At 36.0% G+C, this 14,164-nt stretch overlaps 1 protein-coding gene across 8 annotated transcripts in view; it reads left to right on the forward strand.

Annotated features, from left to right (window-relative positions):
- The window catches only part of BBX (BBX high mobility group box domain containing), a 282,218-nt gene that overhangs the window by 129,289 nt on the left and 138,765 nt on the right, over positions 1-14,164 (forward strand). The window contains exon 4 of one of the 8 annotated variants that reach the window (XM_027104053.1): positions 10,834-10,951. The exons of the other annotated variants lie outside the window; for them this stretch is intronic. The gene's annotated coding sequence lies outside the window, so the exon portion shown is untranslated. The remainder of the gene's footprint in view (positions 1-10,833; positions 10,952-14,164) is intronic. 8 annotated transcript variants of the gene reach the window in all.

Consider the following 14,164-nt stretch of genomic DNA (forward strand, 5'->3'; position numbering starts at 1 on the left):
CTCATAACATTGCAGTCAGAATTTCCATACATTTTAATGTAAAGTATGTACTGCATTTACTGGATATTCTGTACATACACAGATAAATGTAAATGTATACGAGTATATACATGTAATTTTTTTCAGATAACCTCTTGAAGAAGCCAAGAGACTTAAGTTTACATTAGAGAGTCTAGTTTGTCGATGGCTGTATACTCCAAACGTAGAAACAGTGTCTGACATGTGGAACTTGTTTAGTGAACATTTGGCGAATTGATAATACAGGAGTTCACTTTTGTTAATCATGTATTCCATTGACTTTTATGTTAATAAACATCCCCAGGTCTACCTGGAGATAGTTGTTCTTCCCAGTCTGAGTTCAGGAAGGGGAGTGTTTCTTAAAAATACATCTTTCTGTGCCTTTAAGTTGCAGTTAGTCCTATAATCAATAAATGTTAGTAAGCTTAAGAACTTAAAATGAAGGACTTCCCTGGTGGCGCAGTGGTTAAGAATCTGCCTGCCAGTGCAGGGGACATGGGTTTGAGCCCTGGTCTGGGAAGATCCCACATGCTGCAGAGCAACTAAGCCCGTGCGCCACAACTACTGAGCCTGCACTCTAGAGCCTGTGCACCACAACTACTGAGCCCGCACGACACAACTACTGAAGCCCGTGTGCCTAGAGCCTGTGCTCTACAGCAAGAGATGCCAGCGCAATGAGAAACCGGCGCACCACAACAAAGAGTAGCTCCTGTTCACTGCAACTAGAGTAAGCCCGCGTGCAGCAAAGAAGGTCCAATGCAGCCAAAAATAAATAAATAAATTTATTTTAAAAATTAAAAAAGAACTTAAAATGAGCAGCAAAAAATTTCTGGGTAGCTGTTAGCTCATTTGTGGTGTACATTGAGTCAGCAGGGGTTTTTAAGAGTTGTAAGCCTTCTGCCAAGTACTTCCCTAACACTCCATCAGTGGCCCTGTGAGTGGAGTGCCTGTTAAGGTTCTGAGATTTAAGGAAGGCAGATTGGTTCAGGCTGGGCCTAAAGAGATGCTATATGGTACCTAGATTCAGTTAATATGTAACCAAAATGTTGACTAAAGTCCACATTTAGATGTTTTATTCTTAGGGATACTATTTTTAGGATATTTCCATATTCAAATTGATCTATAAAGATGTTAGAGAAGAGCATTGTGTTTTGGTTTTATAGACTTTTATAATTTGCTCAATTTGCAGTTGTTCTGCCTCTGCCATGGTTATATTACTGTTCTTAAAAAGTAGATGAGTTATCTAATTATTTCAGTGTTTACTTAACTTTTATTGTAAAGTCATTTATTACCAAGCATCTCTTTGAGGCAGAAGTATTCCTCTTCAGGAATGTAATGTTTTAAGGTGTTGAATTATCATAGGCACATACAGTGTACAGGTTTCTTGAAAGAGCCAGCTAGATGGGGAGGAACTGGCTTCTGAATAAGGCTTAAATAATAAGAAGATACCATTTATGTGATGAACAGTGTCCCAAGCATTCTTAGTTTTGCCACACTAATTAGAAGATTAGAGAGAGTGAAACCTACAGAATGTGAGATGTATCCATGCAGAGGAGTATATGTCCATCTATCTATCCAGGCAGCACCCGGATGGACACGAATTGAAATTGAACCATGACCTTAATATTGTTTTTGAATATCTGCTATGTTTTCAGCTTTGTTAGAGTTGCCATATCATCAAATGGGTGTATTATATAAAGAGAAAATAGAGAAAAGTTTGAAATCAGCAGCCACTGTCAATCCCTTGTTTAAGTACCAAACCTCTTCCCATAGCAGTCATTTTGTCCTGCCATTTGATGACGCATACAGCTCATCTTTCAGTTCATTTGGTGAAATGAATACTTAAAGGATGATAGTTTTCAAGTTCGAAAGTTTAGTTTTTCCTGTTAACATAATGGGTGCTGCTTTTCCTTATTATTCACTGAGAGTTTCACTTTTTAGAGAACATAAGATAAATCTATCTTGTTGATGGTAAAGGTGTCCCAGTTATGTCTCTTCTTTATGAATTTTTACCTAATCATCAAAGACATAGAATTTTTTACCGATTACTTCTATTATTATAAACTATTCCGTACATTAGAGTTCATAATGTGCCTGTGAAAAATATTTTAGAACTTTTACTTCCTAATGCTTATAAACATTCTTATTCTTGCCTCTGGATTGTCAACTGCATAATGATCACTATTGCTTCCTGGAGATTCCTATGGATAGGTAGATTTCCTTATAGAAGACAGATTTAAATGGATCACTTTTATAGGCTGTAATTTGATCTCAGAAGCATAGGCTGTGGAGTCAGATGGACTCTACACAAGACTACATCTAACTCAGTTGTTTACTGATTGGGCTGTGGGAAAGTTACTTAACTTCATCTGTGAAATGGGGTGAATACTGACCATGTAAGGTTCTTAAGAGGATTAAAAGTGCTGCAGGGTACACTGCCAACTCAGCACATTGGCAGGGTTGCTAAGAAAATGTTTGTTCTTACAATGACAGTGGGTCAAAAGTGGCGTTTGACTTTTTTTTTTTTACTGCTTTAACTGTTCCTTGAAATGGAATTTCAAGCATGTTATTGTCTCTATTCACAACAAGGGAAATGTCATTATACTGCACATCTTATATTAAAAGTCTATAGAATACAGGATTGGCTTGCTTTAAGCCGTTAGGAAAGAATAACATTTATTCTTTATATTGTTAGATATCTTAAAATATTTTCTATACAATCATAATAATAGATGTTTGAGTTTAATTATACTTTGCCCAATTTAACTTTGCAATTTTATTAAAGCATAATCAAAGCTCAAATATATGAAAGTATTAGGACATAAGTCATCATTCAGTGGATTATAGTTATTTCAGGAATATTATCATCTCATACTGTTGGTATTAACAAAATTATCACCTCAAACAACAAGTAAATTATTTAAGCATAATAGTACATTTTTATAATTACACAATTTTCTTCAAAGACTATAATTATTTTAACAAAACAAGGAGCTATATTATAAATTCTTAATGAATTTTAAAGTATGAGAGCTATTTTTGTAAATTGATTATCTCAACCTGATAACTATAAAAAATTTAAAAAATTTTAAACAGCTGTGAACTCATGACCTTACTCTGTTCTTCCATAACTAGACAAGCAAAATTTCACTTCATTTTAGGTCATTGGCTTAGCATTTCACAATTAATTGATCCAAGAGAAGAAAGTATTTTTATTTCTAATAATTTTCATGCACATGAGCATGAAGCAGTACACCTTTGTCCTTTGTCCCTAGTAACTTTTATTTATTAATTTTGAATATCTCTAGTGTATCTAAACTGGTTTTGAAGATGATTTAGGACCATCTATGAAAATACTCTGGTTCCTTCAAAAAGCTTTTCTGTAAGTTAGCATGTATGTATTAGGTATTTGTGATCTTTTTATAGCAATTTTGCCTTTTCCTAGTCGAATATGTGAACTTTCTAACCATAACAACTATGGATTTTATAGACTTTAGTTATATATTTTTTCAATTATTAGTGTACTGTATATTGAAATTCTAAACCTTTATGGCCCACCTATAAGAGTGAGGAGTGGGCTTCCCTGGTGGTGCAGTGGTTGAGCGTCCGCCTGCCGATGCAGGGGACACGGGTTCATGCCCTGGTCCAGGAAGATCCCACATGCCGCGGAGCGGCTGGGCCCGTGAGCCATGGCCGCTGAGCCTGCGTGTCTGGAGCCTGTGCTCCGCAACGGGAGAGGCCACAACAGTGAGAGGCCCGTGTACCGCAAAAAAAAAAAAAAAGTGAGGAGTGTTTGCACTCTTTCTCCAGCTCTTGTGTTCCTTTTTAGAACCTGAACTCCCTATAGTAATCTCATTGGAAAAATGTTTTATTTAAAGATAGAGTAATATACTTTCTGCTCCTCGGTTTGTTTATCTGATAAATGTTTACTATGTGCAAAGTGTTAGACACTGTCAAGGTCACGATGTGGTAATAGAAGGCAAACTAATTAGGTAGAATAAAGGTAGATAAATAAACCTCATTAAGAGTTCTGAGGAGGATCTAAAATCCCAGGTAGGAATATCAGGGAAGACTACACAGAGGAGTAAATACAGAAGTCTGGAGAAGGCGAATACAGGCATACCTCATTTTATTGTGCTTTGCAGATATTGCATGTTTTACACATTGAAGGCGAGACAACCCTATGTCGAGTAAGTTTATCAGCATCATTTTTTTCCAACAGCAGTTGCTCACGTTGTGTCTCTTTGTCACATTTTTGTAATTCTTGCAATATTTCAAACTTTTCCATTATTATTGTATTCATCATAATGATCTGTGGTCAGTGATCTTTGATGTTATTATTATAAAAAGTTTATGACTTGTTGAAGGCTCAGATGTTGGTTAGCAGTTTTTAGCAATAAAAAAATATTAAGGCATGTACATTTTTTTAGGCGTAATGCTGTTGCACACTTAATAGACTACAGTATAGTGTAAACATACTTTTATATTCACTGGGAAAACAAAAAATTTGTGCAACTTGCTTTATTATGTTGATATTTGCTGTATTCAGGTGGACTGGATCCAAATCCACAATATCTTCAAGGAATGCCCATCCTTTTGCCATTTGGATGGGATGTTTGTAAGGGTAAAATGGGAAATTTTGGTCGCAAGCTAGATGTAAGAGGGTCTTGAAAGTCACAGTGAGTTTACTTTTTTTTTCTTAAAGGCAGATAAACCACTGAAAATTTTTGAGTAGACAATATAAATGGGATGGATTGGAAGGGAAAAGAGGTAGGCATTGGAAAGTTTGGTTTGGGGGACTTTAGCATACATATCCTAGGTAAGAAGAAATTTGTTTTTCTAATAGGATTTGAGAGTTGTAAATAGGACCATCGTGGGAGACATTATGAAGGTTATACCCTGTCTGGATGTATCTTAAAATATTTTGGATTGAGGTATCCAACTCACAAAATCAAATAAATCTTCTCCCAGTTTGCAAGGCAAAAATTAATGGATACTCACTTTTAAGGATTCCTTCAATGATTTTCTCAAATGTCTGATGCCTACTGCTATTTAGCCTGTGTGTGTGTGTTTCTGTGTGTTTTTAGTGATTGTAAATTTAGCTTTCACTCTGTTTCTCAAAGAATACAAATCCTGTCTTATCGCTTGAACCAAACTACTAATGTGTAGAATTTAGCAACAGATTGAACTTGTGTTGGGGATGTAGAAGGAATCATAAGAGGGAAAGAAGCGGTGGGGGGGTGTTGAAAAGGAAGTCAGAGGTAGGTTTTTAATTTAAGTGTAGATGTTTAGATAATCCTACTACCATATGTAGAGAGATGTAGTAGAAACTGATTTATGGGAGGGGAAGGTGAAGTTTGGGGTGGATTGGATTTGAAATGCAGAGAGTATCCATGTGATTATGTATAGGATGCATTTATGAATTTGATGTGAGTTTGGAAGAGATTCCAGTTGAAGATGGGTATAGCTTAAGAGAGGGGTGGAGCTGAAACTTTGAAAATTGGTGAAAGTAGAAAATATGGCTAAGACAGAACCTCTGAAAACACCTACCTGCTTGTTAAGAGACGTCTAAAGGAAAGAAGAACAATCAGGTCTTTAGTGGGAAGAGCAATATAGTGCTAAGGAAGATGGGAAAGAGTTTTCAAGAAAAATAGAGACATTTAATGCTTAAAAAAGGTGTTTGGGGAGACTTCCCTGGCTGTCCAGTGGTTAAGACTTTGCTTTCCAGTGCAGGGGGTGCAGGTTCGATCCCTGGTTGGGGAGCTAAGATCCCATATGCCATGTGGCCAAAAAACCAAAACATAAAACAGAAGCAGTATTGTAACAAATTCAATAAAGACTTTTAAAAAAAATGGTCCACATCCAAAAAAAAAAATCTTTTTTTTTAAAAAAAAGGGTGTTTGGGTTAGGTGATCCATGGGTCCTTTGGAGAAAGCAGTTTTAAAAATAATTAATTCAGGACTTCCCTGGTGGCTCAGTGGTTGAGAGTCCTCCTGCCGATGCAGGGGACGCGGGTTCGAGCCCTGGCCTGGGAAGATCCCACATACCGTAGAGCAGCTGAGCCCGTGTGCCACAACTACTGAGCCTGTGCTCTAGAGCCAGTGAGCCACAACTACTGAAGCCCGTGTGCCTAGAGCCCGTGTGCCTAGAGCCCGTGCTCCACAACAAGAGAGGCCACCACAGTGAGAAGCCTGCGCACCACAACGAAGACCCAACACAGCCAAAAATTAATTAATTAATGTATAAAAATAAATAAATGGGGTTTTCTTTCAAAAAAATAATTAATTCATTTTATTGATGTATAGTTGATTTACAACATTATATTGTACAACATAGTGATTCAGTATTTTATACATTATACTCCATTCGAATTTATCTTAAAATATTAGCTGTATTCCCTGTGCTGTACAATATATTCTTGTAGCTTGTTTATTTTATACATAATATTTGTGCCTCTTAATCCCCTACCCTTACCTTGCCCCTCCTCCCCCTTTCCCTCTCACCAGTGGTAACCACTAGTTTGTTCTCTGTATTTATAATTATGTTTCTGTTTTGTCATATTCATTTATATTCATTTGTTTTATTTTTTAGATTCCACATAGAAGTGATAATATACAATATTTATCTTTCTCTGTCTGACTTATTTCACTAAGCATAATACTCTCTAGGTCCATCCATGTTGTTACAAATGGCAGAATTTCATTCTTTTTTATGGCTGAATAGTATTCCATTGTGTGTGTGTGTGTGTGTGTGTGTGTGTGTGTGTGTGTACACATATATATATACACACATATATACCACATCTTCTTTATTCATTCATCTGTTGATGGACACTTAGGTTGCTTTCATACCTTGGCTATTATAAATAATGCTGCTATGAATATTGGGGTGCAGATATCTTTTCGAATTAGTGTTTTTATTTTCTTGGGATGTATACTCAGGATTGGAATTGCTGGGTCATATGGTAGTTCTAGTTTTAGTCTTTTGAGGAACCTTCATACTGTTTTCTGTAGTGGCTGCACCAATTTACACTCCCACTAACAGTGTACCAGGGTTCCTTTTTGTCCATATCCTCGCCAACATTTGTTATTTGTAGACTTTTTGGTGATAGCCATTCTGATACTGTGGTTTTGATTTACATTTGGAGAAGCAGTTTTTGTAGAGTAGTCAAGGAAGAAGCCAAGTTGTGTATATGTTTTCAATATTCCCCCTTTCATTTCCACTTTCTTGATTCTGTTTTTAGCTGAAACTATGTTGAGCCACTGTCTTCGTGGAGTAATCTATAATGACTCAAAGCCACTCCCTGGGAGCATAGAATTCATCTTCTATAAATATAGTTTTAATATTCTTTTCTTTAAATGTGTTACCTAAGACTGTTTCAAATCAGATCTTATCCAGATGCTAATATTATTTCCTCAGATACACTAAGTGTGACTTTCTTTAAAATATCATCAGCAAACATACTTCCTAAATGCCTCACCCGTAGGACTTACATTTATTATAATTGGCATTACAGAGGGGTAAGTGAATTCCCTGTCATTGCCAGTTCTTCTTTTACTCTAAGTACACTGGTACTTTTAGAAAGGCCTACTGTTTTAATAAAGATCCTGTAGAAAGCTCTTTGGATTAGTAGGGCCACCTGCACATGAAATTTCTAGGTTAGAATCAGATACATAGCCACTTTTGTTTCCATCTGCAGAGAATAGTTGTAAGGGTATAAAAGACTCACCCTAAGTAGTAATAATGATTATAATTTTAAAGAACTGCAGTAGTTATTATTTGCATTTCATGTGCTAATTTCTGTATGTGTGTGTGTATTTTTTTCTTATCTTCACAATGACTCTTAGATGTAGGTATCATTACTCTCATATTATATATATGAGAGAACTGAGGCTCAGAACATTTAAATAAATTGTCTGAGCTTCTTGAGTGATTGAAGACAGAGCCAGGATTCAAATCAGCTCGTTCTGACTTTCAAAGACCATGTTCTCTACATGGCCCATGCAAATTAATGATGTAAATATTTGAAATTTGAGCTTTAACAACCTTGATGGCAACTACTTGGTCCAGTGGAGCCCAATTGGAGCCCAATGCCTTATTACTTTCTTACCTTTTCCTTCCAACTAGGGATGAATAGTTTCATTTGCTTAAACATATCGCCATTCTCTACTGTTGATTGTCAGGCTCTCTTCTGTATATTTAATTCCCTTATTTATTTAATCTTCACATCAACTATTTGAAAGGTAGATGTATTTCCCCCTCAACGTTTTATTTTGAAACTTCAAACATATAGCATATGTTTATACTCACCACCTAGATTTAACCATTAACATTTTACTATACTTATTTTATTACATACCTATAATCTGTGCATCCATCATCAGTTCAATTTCTTTTTGATGCATTTAAAAGACATCACTGCAAATCCCCTAATTACTTCAGCATGTATATTATTGATTGTAGCTCAGTATTTATGTACAAGTCTTTTCTTTTGATGTAAAATTTACATTCAGTGAAATACACAAATCTTAAACATATATTTTCTGGATTTTGATAATCTCATATATGTACCTGTATAACCCAAATACTTATAAAGATATAAAACATTACTATTGGTAGGTGTCTCTCTTTACTCCCATTTTGTACCTGAGGAAACTGAAACACAGAGCAATTAAGTAATCTTCCCTAGGTCATACTGCTAATAGGGGCAGAGCTGGAATTCAAGCAGTCTGGCTGCAGGGTTTGTGCTCTTAACCACACCACCATACTGCCTGTGGGTTATCCTCACATGTTCAGGTATCCTTTTACATTCATGTGTACAAATGTAATTTTGTTTTTAACATAAGTGTGTAGACACAGAAGTAGTATGCTTAGGATTAGTGAGTGTAGAAATGCTGTTCTAGAGATGCATTGGTTTCTTACAAGAGGTTTATGGCCAGAGAAACTAAGAGGGAAAGAAGTACCCTTCATCAAAATACTATGGTGAATCTCTGTGTAATAACTGTGTCTTAATTGCCATCCTTGATGAATGTTTCCACATATAAAGTAACAATATTTTAAAGACAACACTGAGGTTCAGAAAAATCCTAAAGTGCCACTTGAAACAGTTAAAGGTAAATAATGTTCAGGATAGTTTTGTATTAAGCATATTTTGGCTCTGTTATAATTATTAGAAAATTGTTCATCTATGTGTGATATATGTAGTACCACTTGCCTTGATACCTCAGACTCCAAAATAATATAATTAAACCAACTTGGGATTTATAGTTGTGACACTTGTAAAGTTTTTAGCAAAGAAACTGAATGTAATTCTTTGGCCTTTCCAAATAAATTACATAAAAATATGAATAAAGATTGGAATAAATGATATAAACTTTCTTTGTTTGTAATACTTAGGTGTACCATCCTTATGAGAAGAAATTGTGTTATCTTTCCTGCATTGTGTTCATACCACAAGCCGTATCTTAAATTTGACCAGTTCCCTTTGTTCACTATTCAGTTATAAAAAAGCACTGTCATATGTATTTAAAAAAAAAAACAAACCCTAAGTATTGCTCAAAGAGCAATTAAAAAACACATGTAGTTAACAGAACCTAGGCAGTCACTAGAGGGCAGAACAGTACTGTACTTTAGGCCTGATTTGACAATTTAAAAAATTGCTGAACATGGGAAAATATTGATACACAATTGAATAGAAATTTCTTTGTGGTCTTATTGTCTTGCTGTGAAATCCACTCACATGCTTATTACACTTGTATCAAAGGAGCTTTTCTGACAATTACAGAAAATTGATTACAATTAAATCATTGCTACTATATGCAGTACCCTGAAATAGAATTGCAGTATAGACTTTAGGTACGCGACATCATGAGAGAACATGTTTGAGACAGGTTTACTAGTACTCAGATGTAAGAACTCATTGAAATGTGGAGCTTTTGATCTTTCAGCTGAAATTTGTTGAATCACCAAAACTTTGAAATTACAGTTGTAAAAGCAATGAACTAACTCTGGCTCCTTTTTAAAAATGTTAAAATTTTGTCAAGTGCCTGTTCACGTAATTTCCTTTGTGTTTGAAATTTTCTGTCATTCTGATATAGTTTTATTCTGCTTTATTTTTTTCTGATAGATTTTTTTTAAATAAATGAAGCTCTGAAGTAAAGTATCCTAAGAGAGTAACCTCAGCAGTTCATTGTCTGAACAGATAGAAAGTTTTATCTTGAATGTGTGGTTTGAACTTTATTTTATGAAAACAGTTTGGATTTATATATGATTCATTTCTAATAGAGAACATAGGACATCAGAAAAGGCACTGGAGTTCGGAATCAGAAGATTTGGGTCCCCAATGATCATATTCTTGCTTGTGACCTTGGGCAAGTCACATTACCTCTCTGAAGTAACCAGTTTCTAAACTGAAGAATTAGAAAAATATTTCCTTATTTACAGCTGGGTTAATAGGAGAATCATGTTTGTATCTGTGTGTAGGTCTCCAAAGATGCTACCACATAAAGATGAATTTTAATAGATAAAGTTACAAGCTCTGAAAAACCTTAGAAATAACCTTGAAGTAGTCAGTTATATCATAAATTTAGTAACATGAATGCACCTATAATAGGAGTCAATAATACCAAAAATGTGGTTTCCAACCTAAAACCCAAGTTTGGATTGCTGACCTCTTCCCTGTCTCTGAGTGTCTCTCGTAACTCCTGACTCTTTGACTCCTCTCACTCTGTTCTGTCCTCTGTTTATTTCCATGTTCCCTCTCTCTGTGTTTCTCCTGACTGTCTTTGGTCTCTCTCTGTGTTTTTCTTGTCCCAGGCACCCTCAGGAAGACCCCAAGCCTCTAACGGTACCTGGTATCATCTCCAGCATGTTTGTAGATGTGGAGGAGTCACTGGGACATTGAGAAATACCAGAGGCGAATTGTTCTGCTGTAGTAAGTCAATCAGCATTTATTAAGTGACTACTGTTTACGGAGCACAGTTGATGGTGCTTTGGGCAAAGAAGAATGAGTTAGGGCATAGCTCAGAAGCAATAAACTTGTAAACACTTTTCAGTGGCTCTTGCAGGCTGGACACACATGCAAATGAAAACAACACCGAAGTACAAAGCTGACAAATAATTATATAAGTGAGTGTGTTGTATGTGTGCCAAAGAGGCCCAGAGTTAATGGAGCAGAGAAAAGCAGGTGGTATTAATCAGGTTTCCTGCATGAGTTTAAAATTAGGTTCTGAAGTATTATTGGAAGAAAGATGAGGAAAAAGAGGGTGGAAGTGAGTAATTTCTCACTTGGCAAGCCTGTTTGCTTGCTTGCAAACGAGTCCCTGATGGGAGGGCAGTGAAATGAGAATGCTGTGTTTCAGCCTACCAGCAGCTAACTCTCCTTAAACTTCCAGTCTTAGAGGAAGTCAAGTTATGAAAAGAAGTACAGCCGAATTGAGAATTTCCATAAACATACTTGGTATCTGTTGCCAGTTTTAGAATTTATAGAGTTTAACAGTAAATTGTGATTATGAAGTAATAATGAGGTACTGTGACATAAAGTTAATACAGACTGTCAATATTATAATATGATCTAGGGTTGCATTATAAATGCTAAGATGAATTAAAATAGTAAACTTCAGTATAACAAGTCAGTTTTGTGTTTATGTTGGAAATTTATCTGTGCTGTTGTATTTTAGATAGTCCTACCTACGGGCGCACCATGGTTTTCAGAGTTGGATATGGTTTGAATTCTACCGCTGCTAACTATGTAATGTTGGGCAATCTACGTAACAGACATCTCAGTTTCCTCCTATGTAAACTGAAAATGAAAATGTTTACCTCAGAGAGTTTCTCTGTGAATTAAAAGAGATAATTTTATAAAGTCCTGAGTGTGTGCTAGGTACTTGTTACTTGCAGATACTTAAAACGTACCTTTAAAATAGTTTGTTAAATATAGTGTTATTTCTGAGAGCTTTTTAAAAATAGAAGTAAACCTCATAGTATTTAGAAAATGCTATATATACAAGGAGTATTTATAACATGTGAATAAGATACAAAGAATAACATTAACGTGAATAACTGAGTACCTACCACTAACTTAGGAAATAGAGCTATGCCTGGCCCAGATTCCATCACCTCTCTTTAACTACCACCACAATCCTGAATGTTGAGTTTATTAATTCCATGTTTTCCTTTATAGTTTTTCCCCACGTTTTATGTATCCCCTACGTTAAGTTTTGCTTGTTTTTGAATTTTATATAAATATTAATACTATATGTTTTCTTTTGCAACACCTATTTTGCCACTCAGCATGTTTGAGAGATTCATCCTTTCTTATACCTGTAATTCATTTATGATCACAGTTGTATTTCATTGTATGAAAATACCACAATTTATTTATCCACTTTCTTTGGATGGCTATTTAGATTGTCTCCAGTTTTTGTTATGGGAGATAAAACTGCAAAGGAAAAAGTCTTGAGAGTCCTATTCATGCCTCTTTATGCACTCTAGGATATATGTTCATGGGTAGAAATGCTACGTCAACCCAACCTCAAACTCTGTAGGATCATGGCAAATGGATTTACATAGAACTTGTTACATCTTAATCCTCCCTCTAGCTGAGTATAAGTGTTCTCATTCTATATCTCTTATATAGTTTTTTTAAATGACCAGATTTTTTAAAAAATAATTTTGTAAATTGCCTGTAACACCATTTTAGCAATAATCCTGATGACCTTTTAAAAATTAGTTTCATCCTTTGCAGCAGCTGCTTGTATTTCTTAGTTTTCCAGTTGTCACTCACACCTTTTCTCAAACCCAGTTAAGTCCAGACATCCTGAAATAGCTGGGTATGTTTGCTAGCTAAGTGTTTTCTCCCAGGAAAACTACATCATAATAATGTAATGTTCTCATGTTAAATGAAAGTTGTCAGCTATTCCTGCCTTCTAAAGATAGTTTGGGCAGAGAAATGTACACATCTTTTACTGATTTCTTTTTTCCTTAATTTGAATTGAGATAGAGAAAGAGCAACCTGTGTTTTGTTCTGTGTTGCAAAAGTCCCAAAAGCTCGAGTAAATGACAACTTCTATTTGCCACTCTTTCCCCTTTTCTGTCCTTCACCTACTTCTGTTTTTCTCAGCCATTGGTTCTTTTGGTATCTGATTATGCTTGCACAATCCATTCCAATTTTCATATCACAGTTCCTCCTAACTTGGTACTTTGTACTTGATGGTCTGTGATTTTAGTTGACTGACTTCAGTGTTTTGCCTGTTGTCAAACTTGGTACCACTATCTACCACATTCATTTTCTGAGGTTTTCCAGGGGAGTCTTCCAGGTTCTGGTCTAGTGCCTAGTACTTATTAATCAATTGATGTTTATTGAATGAAGAAAGGAAAGACGTAAATGTAGTAAGGACGGAAATGCATTTTCCCAGCTCAGCAATAATTACCCTAAAAGCAGTGGGCAAAAATCATGCATACTGTAAACAGTTCTGCCTGTGGGTAGCTTTGTAAACCATAAGTAGTCATTTCTTCTTGAGCTTCACTCTGGGTTTTTGCAAAATGAGAGTGGTAGAACAGTGATTTGTAAGAACGCTTTTGACTCCAACCTTTTTGTATTTTATCTTCAATGGAAATGAAATACAGTTTCTCATGGGATGTCTGGGCACCACTACCAAAGCCTGAATCCATCTACCTTACCGGGCTATGTCACAGCAACCTGCCAGTTATTGTCTCTCATAACCGTAGCAAGTGGGGCATACATCGAACTTCCCTTCATATTATTTAGCTTTGATTTGTTCTGGAGAAAGAATAGATTTATCTTTCTTTGAGAAAGGATAATGAATTCCTTTGGCTTCCCAATTTTTTTCACCAGGCAGCCCAGGCATTGTTCAGCGCAAAACCTTGAGTCCTGGCCTCTTCCACCCCCCACCCCCACCCCAGCCCCTCAGCTGTGAGTGGGGCAGTGCATCCTCCCTTTGCTACTTGCTGTACCACCTAGTTCCACATCTCCTTTTACTTGCCAGCTACCATCTTTGAGTCAGTGTTGGTTTTAACTTTCGGTTTTAACTGTTGTGGATCCTTGAAGTCTATGGGTCTGTCTTTATCTGGTGCTAGAGGCAAGTTGCCCGTTCCTTTCTCCTGTGGTTTCTCTGCTAGGAACTCC

Source organism: Aethalodelphis obliquidens, unplaced genomic scaffold (genome assembly GCF_003676395.1).
Source record: "Aethalodelphis obliquidens isolate GAN/ISIS:26980383/991018 unplaced genomic scaffold, ASM367639v1 scaffold1, whole genome shotgun sequence".
In the NCBI taxonomy this organism is placed as follows: domain Eukaryota; kingdom Metazoa; phylum Chordata; class Mammalia; order Artiodactyla; family Delphinidae; genus Aethalodelphis; species Aethalodelphis obliquidens.